At 43.1% G+C, this 15,087-nt stretch overlaps 1 protein-coding gene across 9 annotated transcripts in view; it reads right to left on the bottom strand.

Annotated features, from left to right (window-relative positions):
* FLI1 (Fli-1 proto-oncogene, ETS transcription factor) overlaps positions 1 to 15,087 on the bottom strand; it is a 114,475-nt gene that overhangs the window by 69,142 nt on the left and 30,246 nt on the right. Inside the window, exon 1 of one of the 9 annotated variants that reach the window (XM_038380742.2) lies at positions 8,408 to 8,544. The exons of the other annotated variants lie outside the window; for them this stretch is intronic. The gene's annotated coding sequence lies outside the window, so the exon portion shown is untranslated. Of the gene's footprint in view, positions 1 to 8,407; positions 8,545 to 15,087 lie in introns of those variants that run through there. 9 annotated transcript variants of the gene reach the window in all.

Raw genomic sequence — 15,087 nt, 5'->3', positions numbered from 1 at the left:
TGGCTTTAAGGTATATCTTGACTGTGAGGCGACGGTGTGAATGTAGGATAGATGGGCACACCTGTGCTAGCCTGAATCTAGCTAATGACAATAGTGAAAACCCAGCTGTAAAGGCTTGTACTTGGGCAAGCAACCAGAGGCCAAGTCTACCAGAGACCTTGGGTAGATACTTGGGTTGCTAGGATCTGCTGCCGTGTCTTTGTGGCTGTCGTTACCCATGCTAGCTAGATGTGAGCTAGCAGAGCTAGCTTGCTACAATTGCACCTTGCAGTCAAGACCTACAGTAAGACATCTGGAGAAGAAGAGGAGGAGGAGTGAAATGCTTTGGTCTAACTAAAGCCTTTGGGCTCAATACAGGGGTATCTGGGTAATGTTTAATGGATTGTGATATAGAGGAGGTCAGACTAGATGGTTCCTTGTGCCCTTGAACTCTACAAAACTATGAAATGAGGATGATGATGGTGGGCTCAATGTTGGCCTAGCTGCTCTCAGTGAAGTCAGTAGTAAAGCTCCTGTTGACTCAGGTGGACAACACTGAGAGCTGCTGAAGATCCCATGTGTAGTACTTAACTCCAGGGATGTGGTGAGGATCGGTAGCTGTTGCTTGATAACTGCTAAGGTGTAAGCAGCCGGGATCCTTGTTTTCATGAGGATGTCTCTAAGATCCACAGGAACAAAGAAAATATGTCAGCAATACTTTGCTCTTTTATAGTGTCTTTCATCTGAGGATCTCAAAGCACCTTACAAATATGGCTAAGCATTGTTATCCCTATTTCACGGGTGGGGGAGGGGGAGGGACTGAGGCACACTGGCAAAGTGTCTTGCCAAAGGTCACCCAGTAGGTCTGTAGCAAAACTGAAAATAGAACCCAAGAATCCTGCTCAGACCAATGTCTGCTCTGCCTCTAGAAAGGAGGGCTGTCTCTACAGCAATGGCTTGTGAAGTTTTCTGAGGGTGATTGGAGCTCAGTTTTCCTCTCCTCAAGTATTTGCTGAGGAGGTTCATGGACTCAGACCATGCTAATACAAATAAGAAGCAGGCCAGTCGGTGCAGCTCCATGTTCTCAGCAGAGCTGATATGCTCCATCTTATCTGTGACATGGCTAGTCCCCCAAACAGTGTTGAAAAGCCCTTTCTCAGATGCAATTTGAGGAGGTTTCTTTCTCAGATGCAGCATCAGCGCTGCGGCTCTGGTAGGAAAGCAAGGCTGTTAGCTAAACCCTTTGTTTTATTCCATAGCAGGGTGATAGTCTAGTATGGGGTTCTTTTTACGGGGCAGGCAGGACAGGACTGCTCCCCACACCTCTTCTGGAACAGCGCTCTGCTCCCTCAGCAAGAGGGAAACCTGTCAAAAATGGCTTAACGATCTTCTAATATTTCCATGCAATTAAAGGCACATCTGTCTCGCAGACCCCCGTCCTCCTTCACTAATGCACAGACATGAACTAAACAGTCTGTCTTGTCGATTCGCAGGCTAACAAAGGGGCCTATTCATAACATGGGCACTGTGGCCGTGTTGTGTGTGTGTGCAGTGAAATAGAGTTTGCACTTGGAGAATAACCTGTGTTGGGAGCTAGCAAGAGATTTCTGCTCTAATAAATCAATCAGCTTTACCGGCCAATAAAACAGGCCCCCTCTTAATTCTGACTGAGCCAAGCCACCCTTAAAGAGAGGCAGCTATATTCGCCATGCCTCTGCTAAAGTGGGAATTCCTGGTAAGTAACTATTAAGTCACATATGAGGCTGGAGAAAATGTGTATTGGTTTCACTGGGATTTTAAAGCAGCAGAAAAGAATCAGGTGCCTAAATCGCATTGATATGGGTGCCTAATTCTCTTAGACACCTTTGAAAATAGCCTCAATCCCACTTCCTAAACAGTCAATACCTTTTGACTTTAACAGTGGCAGGGTCGGGCCATAAGAGAGGAAGATGGCTCTGATCCAGCATTCCTTGCGCCTGCCTGACTCCCATTCGTAGATTCCAAGGCCAGAAGGGACCATTGTGATCATCTAGTCTGACCCTCAGCATAGAACATCCCCCAATAAATTTTGCATTAAGCTCAGAACTTTTGTTTTAGCTGGACCTTGAAGAAAGTGGGAACGTCACCCATGCAAGGACTACAAGTATCGGGCTCTAATTTGCCAGTGAGATTAGAAGCATTTTCATCTCTAGGAAACACAGTGTCACCATTTTCACGGTCGCAAACTAGCAACAGAAACTTGTCAAAAGTTTCGGGAGATAACGAAAGCCAGTTTGGTCATCATCAGAAAACTAGAATTGTGCCACCAGGAAGTGTTTTTTCTGGGAAAAGGCTTGGATTCCTTTCCAGATTATACACATTTTTTTTAAATGGCTGAACTCCTCCCCCCTTTCTCCCGCCAGATGGAATTTCACTGCATAACTACACATGTTGTTCCTGGAAAGGGTGACATTTTACCCGTTCCAATTATTTGCCAAAATATCTGGTTTTGCGTGTGAACATTATCATGGTGGCCAATTGCGGTTTTGCACTAGTTGCAATTAAGGCTGATTCCAGGCCCATCAAAGTCAAGGGGATGCTTTCTTTTGGCTGCCATGTGCTCTGCATTAGTTCCTTAGTAATAATCTCCCTGTTTTATTTACTTATAGGGCTCCCCATTGCCTAGTGTTGCAGTGCCTCACCAGCTTTAATGGATTTATGCTTTCAACACCCCAGGGTAGTAGGACAGTGCTATAATCCCAGATAGAGACCGGAGTGTCAGGAATCAAGGCCTACAGCAGAGCCAGTATCTGGGCAACCTAGCGAGCACAGCTGGTCTGCGGTAGGCTGCCTGAGCAGCTCAGTTGCTCAATTAGTGGGAAGAGTCAGCAGACCGGCTCTTAAACACAGCAGCAGCAGCAGTTCAGTGGCTGCTCAAAGCATTTGCCCAGGTCCCACAAGAGAACAAAGAGAACCCCCTAGAGGAGAAAGCTGGCTGCAGTCTGCTCCGTTGGGTACCAGTCAGAGACTGGCCCGAATTCGAGGAAAATGATTCCGCTGATCACTATCTAGCCAGCTGGCCACGAATACAGCTTAGCATCAATGCGCTTGCCAACCTGAATAGCAGCAGCCCCTACACTCCACCCTTGTCCTCCAAATCCCCGTGAAATGGACCTTTCCGTGGCCAACCCCACAGTATTTTGGAACTGGCTCAAAACAGCCTCCGGGTGTCTCAAGTGTTTTGTCTGCATCTGAAAATTCCTTGTGGGTTTGCAAGGCATCAAGAATGCTGCTGAGACTGAATAAGGAATGTGAGTATTATAATAATAAATTATTGTTACTATCGAGGCTGGCTAGACCACTGGGCTGGGACTCAGGAGATCTGGGTTCTAATCCCAGTCTGCTTCTGGGTGACCTTGGGTCAGTCACTTCCTAAGCACATAAGAATGGTCACACCAATGGTCCATCTAGCCCAGTATCCTGTATGCTGACAGTGGCAAGTGCCAGGTGCTTCAGAGGGAATGAACAGAACAGGGCAATTATTAAGTGATCCATCTCCTGTCGGCCATTCCCAGCTTCTGGCAAAGAGAGGCTAGGGACACCCATAGCACGGTTTTGCATCCCTGCCCATCCTGGTTAATAGCCATTGATGGACCTATCCAGTTCTTTTTTGAACCCTGTCATAGTTTTGGCCTTCACAACATCTCTTGGCAAGGAGTTCCACAGGTTGACCATGCGCTGTGTGAAGAAGTACTTCCTTTTGTTTGTTTTAAGCCTGCTGCCTATTCATTTCATTGGGTGATCCTGGGTTCTTGTGTTATGAGAAAGAATAAACAACACATCCTTATTCACTTTCTCCCCACCAGTCACAATTTTATAGATCTCTATTATATCCCCTCTTAGTCATCTCTTTTCCAAGCTGAAAAGTCCCTGTCTTTTTAATCTCTTCTTATATGGAAGCTGTTCCATACACTTAATTATTTTTTGTTGCCCTTCTCTGTATCTTTTCCAGTTCTAATATATCTTTTTTAAGACGGATAACCAGCACTCCACGCATTACTCAAGGTGTGGGCGTACTAAGGATTCATACATGGCATTATAATATTTACCATCTTATTATCTATCCCTTTCCTAATAGTTCCTAACATTCTGTTCGCTTTTTTGATGGCCGCTGCACACTGAGCGGCTGTTGTCAGAGAACTATCCACAAAGATTCCAAGATCAGTTTCTTGAGTGGTAACAGCTAATTTAGACCTCATCATTTTATATGTATAGTTGGGATTATGTTTTTCCAATGTGCATCGCCCAGTGCCTCAGTTTCCCCATCTATAAAATGGGAATAATGGTACTGATCTCCTTTGTAAAGTGCTTTGAGACCTATGAATGAAAAGTGCTAGATAAGAACTAGGGATTATTATTATTCAAGACAGCACAAGAGGCAAAGAACTCACAGCAGGTGTTGTAGCAGCAGCCGATGCAGTTCCCAGAATACAGTCATGAGTCAGAGAAGATACTGGAAAATGAACTCTATTGTTGATCCACCCAAGAAGACAGGGAAGGCTAATTCCATATTACTGCAGCACCTAGAGATTCTACTGAGTTCAGGGCCCCATTGTGTTAGACCCTGTGAAAACACATAGTAAGGCCTGTCTACACTACAGAGTTAGGTCGATGCAAGGCAGCTTACTTCAACCTAACTATGGAAGTGTCTACACTTAAATTTCATTCCCACTGACCTAACTGCCCTGCTCTGCCGACTTAATAACACCATTTCCACGAGCAGCGTAGAGTGAAGGTTGATGTAGTTAGGTTGACGCAGTATCAGTGTAGACATTGCGTTGCTTATGTGGACTGTTCCTGGCTTTCACAAGCCATCCCATAATGCTCCACACTGACAGTACAATCAATACACGTGCTCCTGGTGAGGACATGCACCACCGACACAAGGAAGGTATAGACATGCACAGCGACGTAATTACTGTGGTGGCTGTATGCTGGTGTAAGTTAGGTTGACAATTTTGTAGTGTAGACATGGCCTAAGAGACAGTCCCTGCCCTAACCTACCTAGACAAGACAGTCAAAGGGTGGAGGAAGGAAGTGCTATATTACATACCTCATAATCAAAATATACAAGATTCAGGATAAAAAATTATCCCAGAGCCCAATGGATCTTGCTCATGTAAAGATGCAAAGTTTTCATTCCTTGAAGCTAAAATCAAGGCGGTTACAGGATTGGATGGTCACAAGTTATTGTGCACTATTTACTGTATACAGTATACTCTATACAAATGAGCTGGGCCTTAGGTTCTTTTCTCTACATAAATGTTATGAAATACTCATAAAAAGGTTAGAACTTGAAAGCTGTTTAATATGCGTGCACTGCTCATCGCATTCCTCAGATACTTGTCGCGCTGTTTTCTTGTGCCCAACCCCACACGTATGCGTTTGTTGTATTCACCTCTTGTCTCTACTCTCGGGCTTAGATTGTAAGCTCTTTGGGGCAGGGACTCTCTTTTTGTGCTGTGTTTGTATAGCACCTAACACAAGGGGCCCCCAGTCCTTGACTGGAGCATTTAGGAGCTGCTGCAGCACAAACAAACAGTAATAAGCCCAAATCTGAATCTACAAAACCCACGGATTCTCACAGTCCTAATGCAATGAGCCCATAAATATATCCTTTAAGCCCTTCACTCCTCTGCCACATGCCAGCAACCTTTAAATCTCTCTCTCTCTCTCTCTCTCTCTCTCTCTCGACAGAAGGGGCAGATCTCCTATTAGCTTCCATGGAAGCAGGATCAGCCCCTATGCATTTGTGCAGTACCCACTCCCATCATGGTTGCATATCATGGTATCTTCATGATATCAGACTCTTTGCCCTCAATACCCACCCCCTTATTCCATGTGAGTTATTCACAGCTGCCATAATGTAATACCTGGGACAACAGAATTCATAGCTAAGAAAGCAATTCTGATGCAATTAAAGGAATTGTGACTGTTGCTGTGGACTAGGCACATCAAAAGTCTTCACTTCCTTGATTTCATATATTAATACTTAGCATTTATATAAGGCTCTCTACTCATAGCTCTCAAAGCCCTTTACAAAGGAGGTCAGTATCATTATCCCAGTTTTTACAGATAAGGAAAGTAAAGTGCACAGCATTCTCATGGCTTGCCTAATATCATTCAGCAAGACAGGGGTTAGAGCCCATGTCTCTCCAATCCCAATTGAGGGTCTTAACTACTGAACCACACTGTAGCAAATGCATTGCATTTGGAGGAGGCATAAATGGGAATTAGGCATTCCTGCCTGAACTGCCTTTTATGCCTTTGAAAATCCCTCTCTGGATTAACTTGTTTAGTATAAATATCAAATGCTATTGAACATTGAATACTTAGGAACAGAAACACAGATCCCCAGCTGAAGCTTTTCCTTTTCATCCATCAGGGTTTTTTCTGTCTGTGTCTGTTATTCTCATCTCCCTCCTTGTTAGTTTCACACAAAACTAACATACCAAACCCACTCCTGTTATGCATAGTCAGATTACATCAGTGAATCAATCAGCTAAAAGGAGTTGGTTAATTTCATAGAAGGAACAGTTTCTATTCACACACAATTTGGAAGCAATAATAATTACTGATAGGATAGGAATTAGATTACAGAACACAGCTGCTTCATGCTATCTTGGCAACGTTCTGTTATTTAAGAGTTTTTCCCATAGAGTGAAGTAGCTGTTTTTCCCGGCCCTGATTCAGCAAAGCATGTACTTAATTGTTTTGCTGAATAGAGATGGGATTGGTTCCACATTTAAAACTGAGAGTACCCTTCAATGCTTTGCTGAACTGGGACCTACAAAGCTCTGCCATTCTTCAAGTAGGCAAATATTCATTATCCAGCCTTAAAGTTTCTCATGTTTAGCACAAAACACTTTTTTTGGTCAATCCTGCAAATACTTAATGCATGTGTTTAACTTCAGGCATGCAAGTAGCTGCACTGAAGTCAAGGTGTAAGTCTTTGCAGGATCAAGTCTTAAACTGCAAACTGTGACCGTGCTATCTTACACGTTTGCAAAATGACCTTTGTTACTAGCAACATCTTAGATCTTTAACATCAAAGAGTTTGAGATTAACCTTAGTGCTGCTAACTCTCATGATTTTATCATGAATTTTGTGGTATTTGGTGTTTCTCATGAAGCCTCAGTTCCTGGAATCATGTGATAATCTGAGTGTAGATTTCATTTAAAAATAATAATAAAGGTAAATTTCTAGACCTCATGGTTGTGGAAAAAAAGCTTGAAAACATGATCTAAGTACACCCTAAATTTTAAAAAACCATAACCTCCAACTGACTGTGTTAAAAATCATGAGATTATTAAAATAATCTTGTGATTCTGGCAATAGAGTTATCTGTTTTCTTTGCATTCCACTGGAACTTGGATGTTAAAAACTAGATTGCTCAATATCACTATTATTTCTGGTCACTTTCACTTCTGGCTCAAAGAAAGGAAATCCACTCAACAAAAATGTCCAATGCTATTGAATTTCAGTTGCAAACAGCTCAGGAAAATGGGTCCCTTTTTTCTCCCAGAGCAGTATTTTTAAAAAATGGAACAAACAAATCAACCTCCCACTGTTAAGTTTTGTTCAATCTTCATTATATATTAAAGTCCAAAGTAAAACTAAATTTGGAGGCTAAATAATCTATGAGGAGTGACTTTTCTCACATGAGTCATCCCAGTGAAGTCAATGGAACCACTCACCTGTGTAAACTCTGGCAGGATTGCTGCCCTAAACCTGTTATATTAGAAATAAGTAAATAAATACCTCTCCATTCATTAAAGATTTATTTTCTGTTTTTTCAAATGAACCTCAATCCAAATGGCAAAGAATCCACTTTTTTAAAAAATGCCATTATTCCAGCCCATGCTGCAAATAGCAAAAGGAGCAGAGTGGATGGTTAGTATGTGTGTCATTATGTAGCTCACGGTCACACCCTCACCCAGACTCAAAGCCCTGCGCAAGCTGCAATACAAACAACAGGAAATGGGTACAAGTATTTATAGCATTATTATGTTTATCCTGAAGTGATGTTCTGCACAGATTATTATGAACTTTTTCATGGGAGAGGACATAGCTTGTGTCAGCTGGAGATTTGCATGTGTTTTATCCCTGGTACTCCCGGCTGGCTTGTACATTCCTGTCCATCTCCCCCCTCCCCCTTTTAGAAAGGTTTATCTTATGGTTTCCAAAGACAGATGTGATGAGCCATTTCTCCCTTCAGCCCTACCAGTGTAAGTCTGAAGTAACACCAGATTTACGAGTGTGGAACTGAGTGAGAAAGGAGAATCTGCCCCATATCTATTACAAATGGTCACTCAAAAAAAAAATCAAATGGGTCTCTATGTCATTCCCTGCCTGCTCTAAAATCCACACACTGCAGTCAAAAACTCACCCACTTCCTAGATTTCAGCACTGCCAACAAAGAAATCAGTAAGATAATCAAGCTCAACTCAAGCCATCTGTCTAGGTATAGCAAATTCTAGAGTTCCTCCCTCTGGACTGCTCAGCCCACATCTTGGATCCTCTCTGTTCACAGAGCCACCCCCATCTCTCTTATATCTGGATGAGATAATGAATCAGCTGCTTTGGTGAGTCAGCAGAATACACTTACACCCTTTCTCACCAAGACCAGAACCCATTAACAAGGTGAGGTGTTTAATACAAACTGCCAGCCTACTGCTGGCTCATCCTTGCCATCCCTACACTGAATGGGAAAGTGAAATAGACTTTTGCTAATCCACGCACATCTCCCAACTTGGCATAAAAGTATTACAGAAACAACACAGGAGAGATGAAGTAGATAATATAACAAGTTAATATCCAGGCAGCACAAAAACCCACCCACGCAGGCAAGTTCAATTTCAGCCAGTGATACAGAAGTAAAGATAAAATAATTTTTTAAAAAGAATTGTGACTCAGGAAGCAAAGAAGCAGATATTACTTCATTGTCAGACCAGTTTATGTTATCTTCAGTCATCTCTGCCTTGTCTTTACAAAGCTGTTCAACAGTTCATATCAGTATGTACGCTACACAGTTTCTGTAAACCTAATTTAAAAGAATCAGAAAATCAATCATATGATGCTGGAGCTGCTTACAGCTTGTGACTGTTATTAACAAATTTTAACCTTTTCTCTGAACATACAGAAGGAAATCCTGCTGTAACTTAAGCTTCCAACAATGGTCCTGAATACCCTTCTATCTATAAATCAGAGCATCCCATTATTTCTTTGTTTGCAAATATAATAAGTTCCCTTTTTGTCCATTTAAAAAACAAAACAGCAACAACAAAGCATTAGAAAATCTTTGTAAATGTGAGCAATCTTTCTTTCTTTCTTTCTTTCTTTCTTTCTTTCTTTCTTTCTTTCTTTCTTTCTTGTGTGTGCTGCATTAATTAATGCAATTGAGTCAATATCCGAGCATGGCCCATTTGTATGAATGCCATTCAAATCCTTAGCAGTTCTATTAGGGCTTCATTATGGTAGCATTGATCTAGCCTAGATTTGCGGGGCTTATTTGCATCATATTCTGACAGGTGCTAGTCCAGGTGTCCTATTGTCGTTCTGAAGCATGAATTAATAAAGCAGTCCAACCTCCAATAATTATCATTTGTGTGGGGAAGGAAGAATAGAAATGTAGAGATAGAAGAAAGACCAATTTGACCGCCTCTCCCCAGGCAATGCAGTATTCTCCTCTACAAGACTCTTTCTTGGGCTTTGTCAGGTTTAGTTTTTAAGTGATGGGACATCCTCCATTACCTTTAGGAGACTATTGCACTTCCTAAATGTCAGGATACCCTTCATTTCCTTTTAGCCTCTCAGGTCTAGTTCTACCACTGGAAACACTTGCTCTCCATCCTTGGTGTTTATACCCTTAGAACATATTTCTATGTTCATATGCCCTCACAGTCACTAATTCAGTCCTGACTGCCTAAAGCATTGAAAGATGACAAATCAGACTCCCAGATGGCAGGAGAACAGTTTAATAATCATGAGATTTTTATAATAATAATCTTGGGGTCTTTGTCCTTTACATGCTTTTAATTTAAAATTTCATTTTATTTAACTTCTGGCTTTTTAGTCTTTAGGGGGCATATTTTCTAGCTTCCCTCGGCAAGAATGAGGACTAGAAACTTCCTTTTTTAAAAATGAAACCTGAGACTCTTTAGTAGTTAGAATTAAATCCAGGGGGTTCGGAAAAACACCAAATATTGCAACACTTCAGCACTTCTTCCACTTTAAATCGTTCCACAGAAGTCAATTTATCCAACCCTCCTCATCATGTTCGCTGCTTGTCTCTGAACCTTATGATATCTGGAACTAAATGCAATATGCCATGTGCCTTCACATCAGAGCCACATAGAGGGATTATTATGAGCCCTGCCCTCTGACCTGAGAGCATAAATGCAGATGCAGATCAAAACTGCACCAGCACTTTTTGCAGATTTCACCTGCTTGGTTTTTTCCCCACTCATGTCCATTGTACCTTTTCCTATAGAGAAGAAACAAGCTTGTACTTGGTGCACATAACCCTTCTGGGCCTTCAGCCTCCCTCCTCCTCCTCTTATATCTTCCTTGGAAATATCCAGTTTGCTGCTCAGTCTTCCTCAAGTCACAGCCTTTTATGCACTTCCGCTTGCTCCAACACCTCCTTATCGACACTGGTTATCGCTCTCAGCTGTTCAACCAGCCTGCACAAAGAATTATCCAGCTAAGATCCCTAGGAAGAATCCTTGGGCCAGATTCTTTGTTGGGGTAAATCCGGGTTGGTCCAGTGGCACCGCTGCACTGAAGTTAGATGACACCAGCTCAGGTTCTAGCTCTTATTTTCAGTATCTCACTATGGCAATCCTTGGATTTTTTAGTGCTTCTGAAAACCCATTCCAAATCGCCCCCACGCTGCTCGAACCTTTCCCTTTCCTGCCATGTGGTGAGAGCAGGAAAATGGGACTCAGGACTCCTGGGTTCATTTCTCAGCTCCAGCAATAACTTACTGTGTGACCTTGGCCAAGTCACTTAAAGGCCCGTTTTACAGAAGTGCTGAGCACCCGTACCCCATTGACTTTGTTAAGAGCTGTGAGTACTCAACCTGTCTGAAGATCAGGCCTTTCCCTCTGAGTGCCTCCATTTACTCATCCCACCTACCTCCCAGGGGTGCTGTGCATCTGAATTAACATCAGGAAAGCTCTGATGTCTTTGGGTGAAAGGAACCGTAGAAGTCCAAAGCATTAGTACTAGTGACAGGGCCTTGCATTTCTTAGCCGGATCAGGTCCTCCAATGTCCACGCTTCAGTGAGTGACACGACCTGCTTGGAGTTTAATGAATCAGGCAAGGCCCCAAGGTTACTCAGGAAACAGAAAACAAAGAGGGGGAGAAAACCCCGTCAAAATGTGCACTAACAATGAGTTTGCAGCAAACAGCACTGGCTAAATGACAGTCTAATGAGACAAACAGGTGATGCAACCCTCTTCACTGGAAACCACTTGTTGTTGGCAAAATGGGCTCTCTGGCCTGCTTACAGAGCCTGTCAGGTGCATGCCAAAGAGACTCCCAATTCTATAGAGGACTGAGAGACAAGAGCCTTTCCAGCCTGTAATGAAAATTCACTTGCCACGTATATAAATGTGATCCGGGAGCAGATTTGCACCTGTCTCAGCAGACTGGGATAATACAATGATGGTGTTCAGAGGGCAAGTCAGTTAGCAAGCAGTGAGAGTCAGGCAGAATGGGTGCATGTGCGTTTGGTACCTCTCCACCAAAGCACTGCACATATCCTGCATTGAAAACACATCAGGTTCTTTTAATGAGATCATCAGAGCAGGGGCTTGGTTGTGCCTTATAAACCACTGTTCAGTGCTATTCTTTTCCATACAGCAGCCCTTGGCTGGCATGACCTCTCAATGGTGGATTAAGAGAACAAGAAAGAAAGAAAGAAAGAAAGACAAAAGTCAAATCTCCATGAGAGAGCATCAGTGTGTGTCTCTCCTAGAACATATGGCTACAGCACTGAACACACAATGGCAACTTCCCTCCAGCAGGGCTCTAGAAATCATAACAGTTCCCAGCTACATGCCACAGAGCACATTATTGGTGCTAAACAAATAAGAATGACACTAACTCAAGACAATGCTTCATGGGATTTTTTGTTTGTTCTATTATTTTAGATTATGTACTCTTCACAGCCGGAAACGTGTCCTCTGTAATTTGAAAGCATCGGGCAAATTTTGGGTGTGAGAATAAATGTATTTCCTTCCTTTTCACACTTCCTTCCACATTCTCCTCTACTTACATCCAGCTGGTTTGATCTTAGATTCAGAAGGATTTTCCTATATTAACACTTTAAACATGGATAGCATATTTATCCAAGCTATTTGCAAACATTTGTCAGTTCTCACTGACAAACATTTGTCAGTTCTCCCTGTGAGGTAGGTCAGAGCGATGAAGTGATTTGCCCAAAGTTACACAGCAAGTCAATGACAGAGCCAGGAATAGAGCCCAGTAGATGCGACTCCCAGGGTCCTGTTCTGGCCACTAGCCCACATTCCCTTCCCTTCAAATCTACAGTCAGTGACTGTATATTCCACCAATCAAAACGCAGGGACACGTGAGCTTGATTCAGTATCAGTATCAGGTTCGATATCTTCTAAACTACCCACCCTTTTGTATCTTCACTTTATTTATATGATACCATTTGATGATTTGAGCTGCTCAAAAGCATGGAAAATATTTTCTGCTGAAAATGTGACAGAACATTTTATCCTGTTTCATGTTAAAATCCTGAAATTCTCTCTCTCTCTCTCTCTCTCACACACACCCCAGCTCTACTTGTGATAGCCCCAAACAATTGGCCAAATCACAAAAATAGCAGCCAAGAGGTCAGAATTCAGGGCCAAATTCCTGGACCCCTTGAAGTCAAAGGCAAAACTCCCATTGTTATTACTAAAGTTATTACTTTTACTTTTCATATTACACAGGTGCCTAGAATCCCCATTGTGCTAGGCGCTGTAAAAACACACTGGAAAGGACAGTTTCTACTCCCAGAGAGCTTACAATCTAAATAGACAAAGCAAAGGAAGAATTATTACCCCTATTTGACAGATGGGGAACGGAAATACAGAGAGATTAAGGGTGTTGACCCAGGTCACGCAGGAAGCGAGTCAAGAATCGAAGCCAGATCTCTCAATCTTCTTCTAAACTGGCACACTTTAGTCAAACACAACTTACAGGGCTGAGTACAGGAGTAACCAGATGAAAAGAAAGGACCTGTATTATACAGGAGGTCATACTAGATGATCTAATGGTCCCTTCTAGCTTTAAACTCTATGAATCTCCTGAATCCCAGTTTAGTGCCCTCACCACAAGAGCAATTGTCTTCTCCAAAGTAGAACCAACAGTTGGCTCTAACTCCTTGACATCTTCTTTATGGCAGCTCTGGCTCAGGATTCGTATTCTGGAACAATGACCCTATTCTAGGAGTGAGCTGGCCAGCAAGCAACCACGCTAAAACGCATCATCTGCATAGCCACATGCTCTACCTATAATCACAGGATATTGCACATTGGGATAGCAATGCTATTGTTAAGGGAGGTGGTCTTGGACGTAAGTGACTTGGAACAAAGACCCAGCTTCTAAAATGACTTTTGAATCACTACCCACACCTGTGGCACTATAGAAATCAACAGCAATCGTCAGTCTAGCCGTGCCATGAGCTGATTCTGCTCTGACACACGTGTGACTCAGGAGTAACGCTGATGAAGTCAATGGAGTGACAGAGAAGGCATAATAAAAGTGTAAGGCAGACAAGTCATTTTACGTACAAATACCGCTGGGGACTGATCTACCTGTCACCTGCATCTGTGTGGCCCCATTGATTTAACCCCTGATTTACACTGGAATAAAGGAGAGAAGAACAATGCTCCTGGAATCCACAATAGCTTTGTCCATTCACAGACACTTTGTATCTACTCACAAGTTATATATCCATTGATCTTTATATAGATAAGTGCAGTATGTACTCCCAGGTATTGTGTCCAGTATTATCTCGGGTATACAACACAGTCAAAGATCTCCCTAACACTCAGATGCTGCCTGTAACCACATGCTAGAACATAAATCCTCAGGTATTTTATTTACCCTGCGCCCCCATGTTGTATGTTGTCTCAAGTACTCCATGCAGCCTTGGGTACTTTGAATGGCCTTGATTCAGCAAAGCACTTAAGCAGGTGCACAAATGTAACCACTTGCTTAAGTCCATCCCAGTTCAGCAAAGTGTTAATGCATGTGTGTAAATCCCATCACAAGTCAATGGGGCTTAAGCACGTGGTTAAGTGCTTCACTCAGTCAGGGCGTATCCCCTCCCAGCAATGTCATTCCATGAGGGACACCTCGAACAAGTGATCTATTGTCAGAAAGGGCATCATAGGTCCAATCAGCTGTCTCTCCCTGCTGGGTCATTCTGCTGTTCAGGGATGATCCGCATGCAGAAGCAGTGAGGAGGAAATAACTCCCCTGAGTCCCCTGAGTGTACTTGAACCAGTTAGGTTCATCTGCGCTGCACTGGTACTTAGACAGGCGAAGAAGGGGCATGCGCTGGCTGTGCTGGTAGTGCTTTGATGTTGATGGTTCAATGTTTGGAAATGTCCATGTTTAGAAGTAGGAATGTGTGTGTTTTATGGGGGGGTGTGTGCAAGGTGTGCACTGGAATGGGTTGTGGTACTCTGAGGACCCATGGGGGGCAAAGGGGAGCAGGGTGTGAGTATGAGTTGGTCTTTCATTACAGAGCACGTGTCTCTTGGATTAGCTGATAGGGCCAGATCCTCAGCTGGTGTAAAGTGGTGTCGCTGAGGATGTGGCCCTTGAATGAAGCGGTGCTGATTTTCACCCGCTGAATTTCTGGCCCGTGGTATAGAGAAGGGTGTTAAGGGGAAGATGGACGGGCGAAGGAGGGAGCTAGAGTGAAGAGTCCTGGTTAGGGCACTCACAGGACTTGGGAAACCCAGACTGAATTTCATGCTCTGCCACAGACTTCTCGTGTGCCTCTGAGTAAGCCACTTTGCCTCCCTGTTCAGTTGGGG

Source organism: Dermochelys coriacea, chromosome 22, assembly GCF_009764565.3.
Source record: "Dermochelys coriacea isolate rDerCor1 chromosome 22, rDerCor1.pri.v4, whole genome shotgun sequence".
NCBI classification, from domain to species: Eukaryota; Metazoa; Chordata; order Testudines; family Dermochelyidae; genus Dermochelys; species Dermochelys coriacea.
Note: the sequence above shows the minus strand (reverse complement) of the source record. Positions and strands in the feature narration are given on the sequence as shown.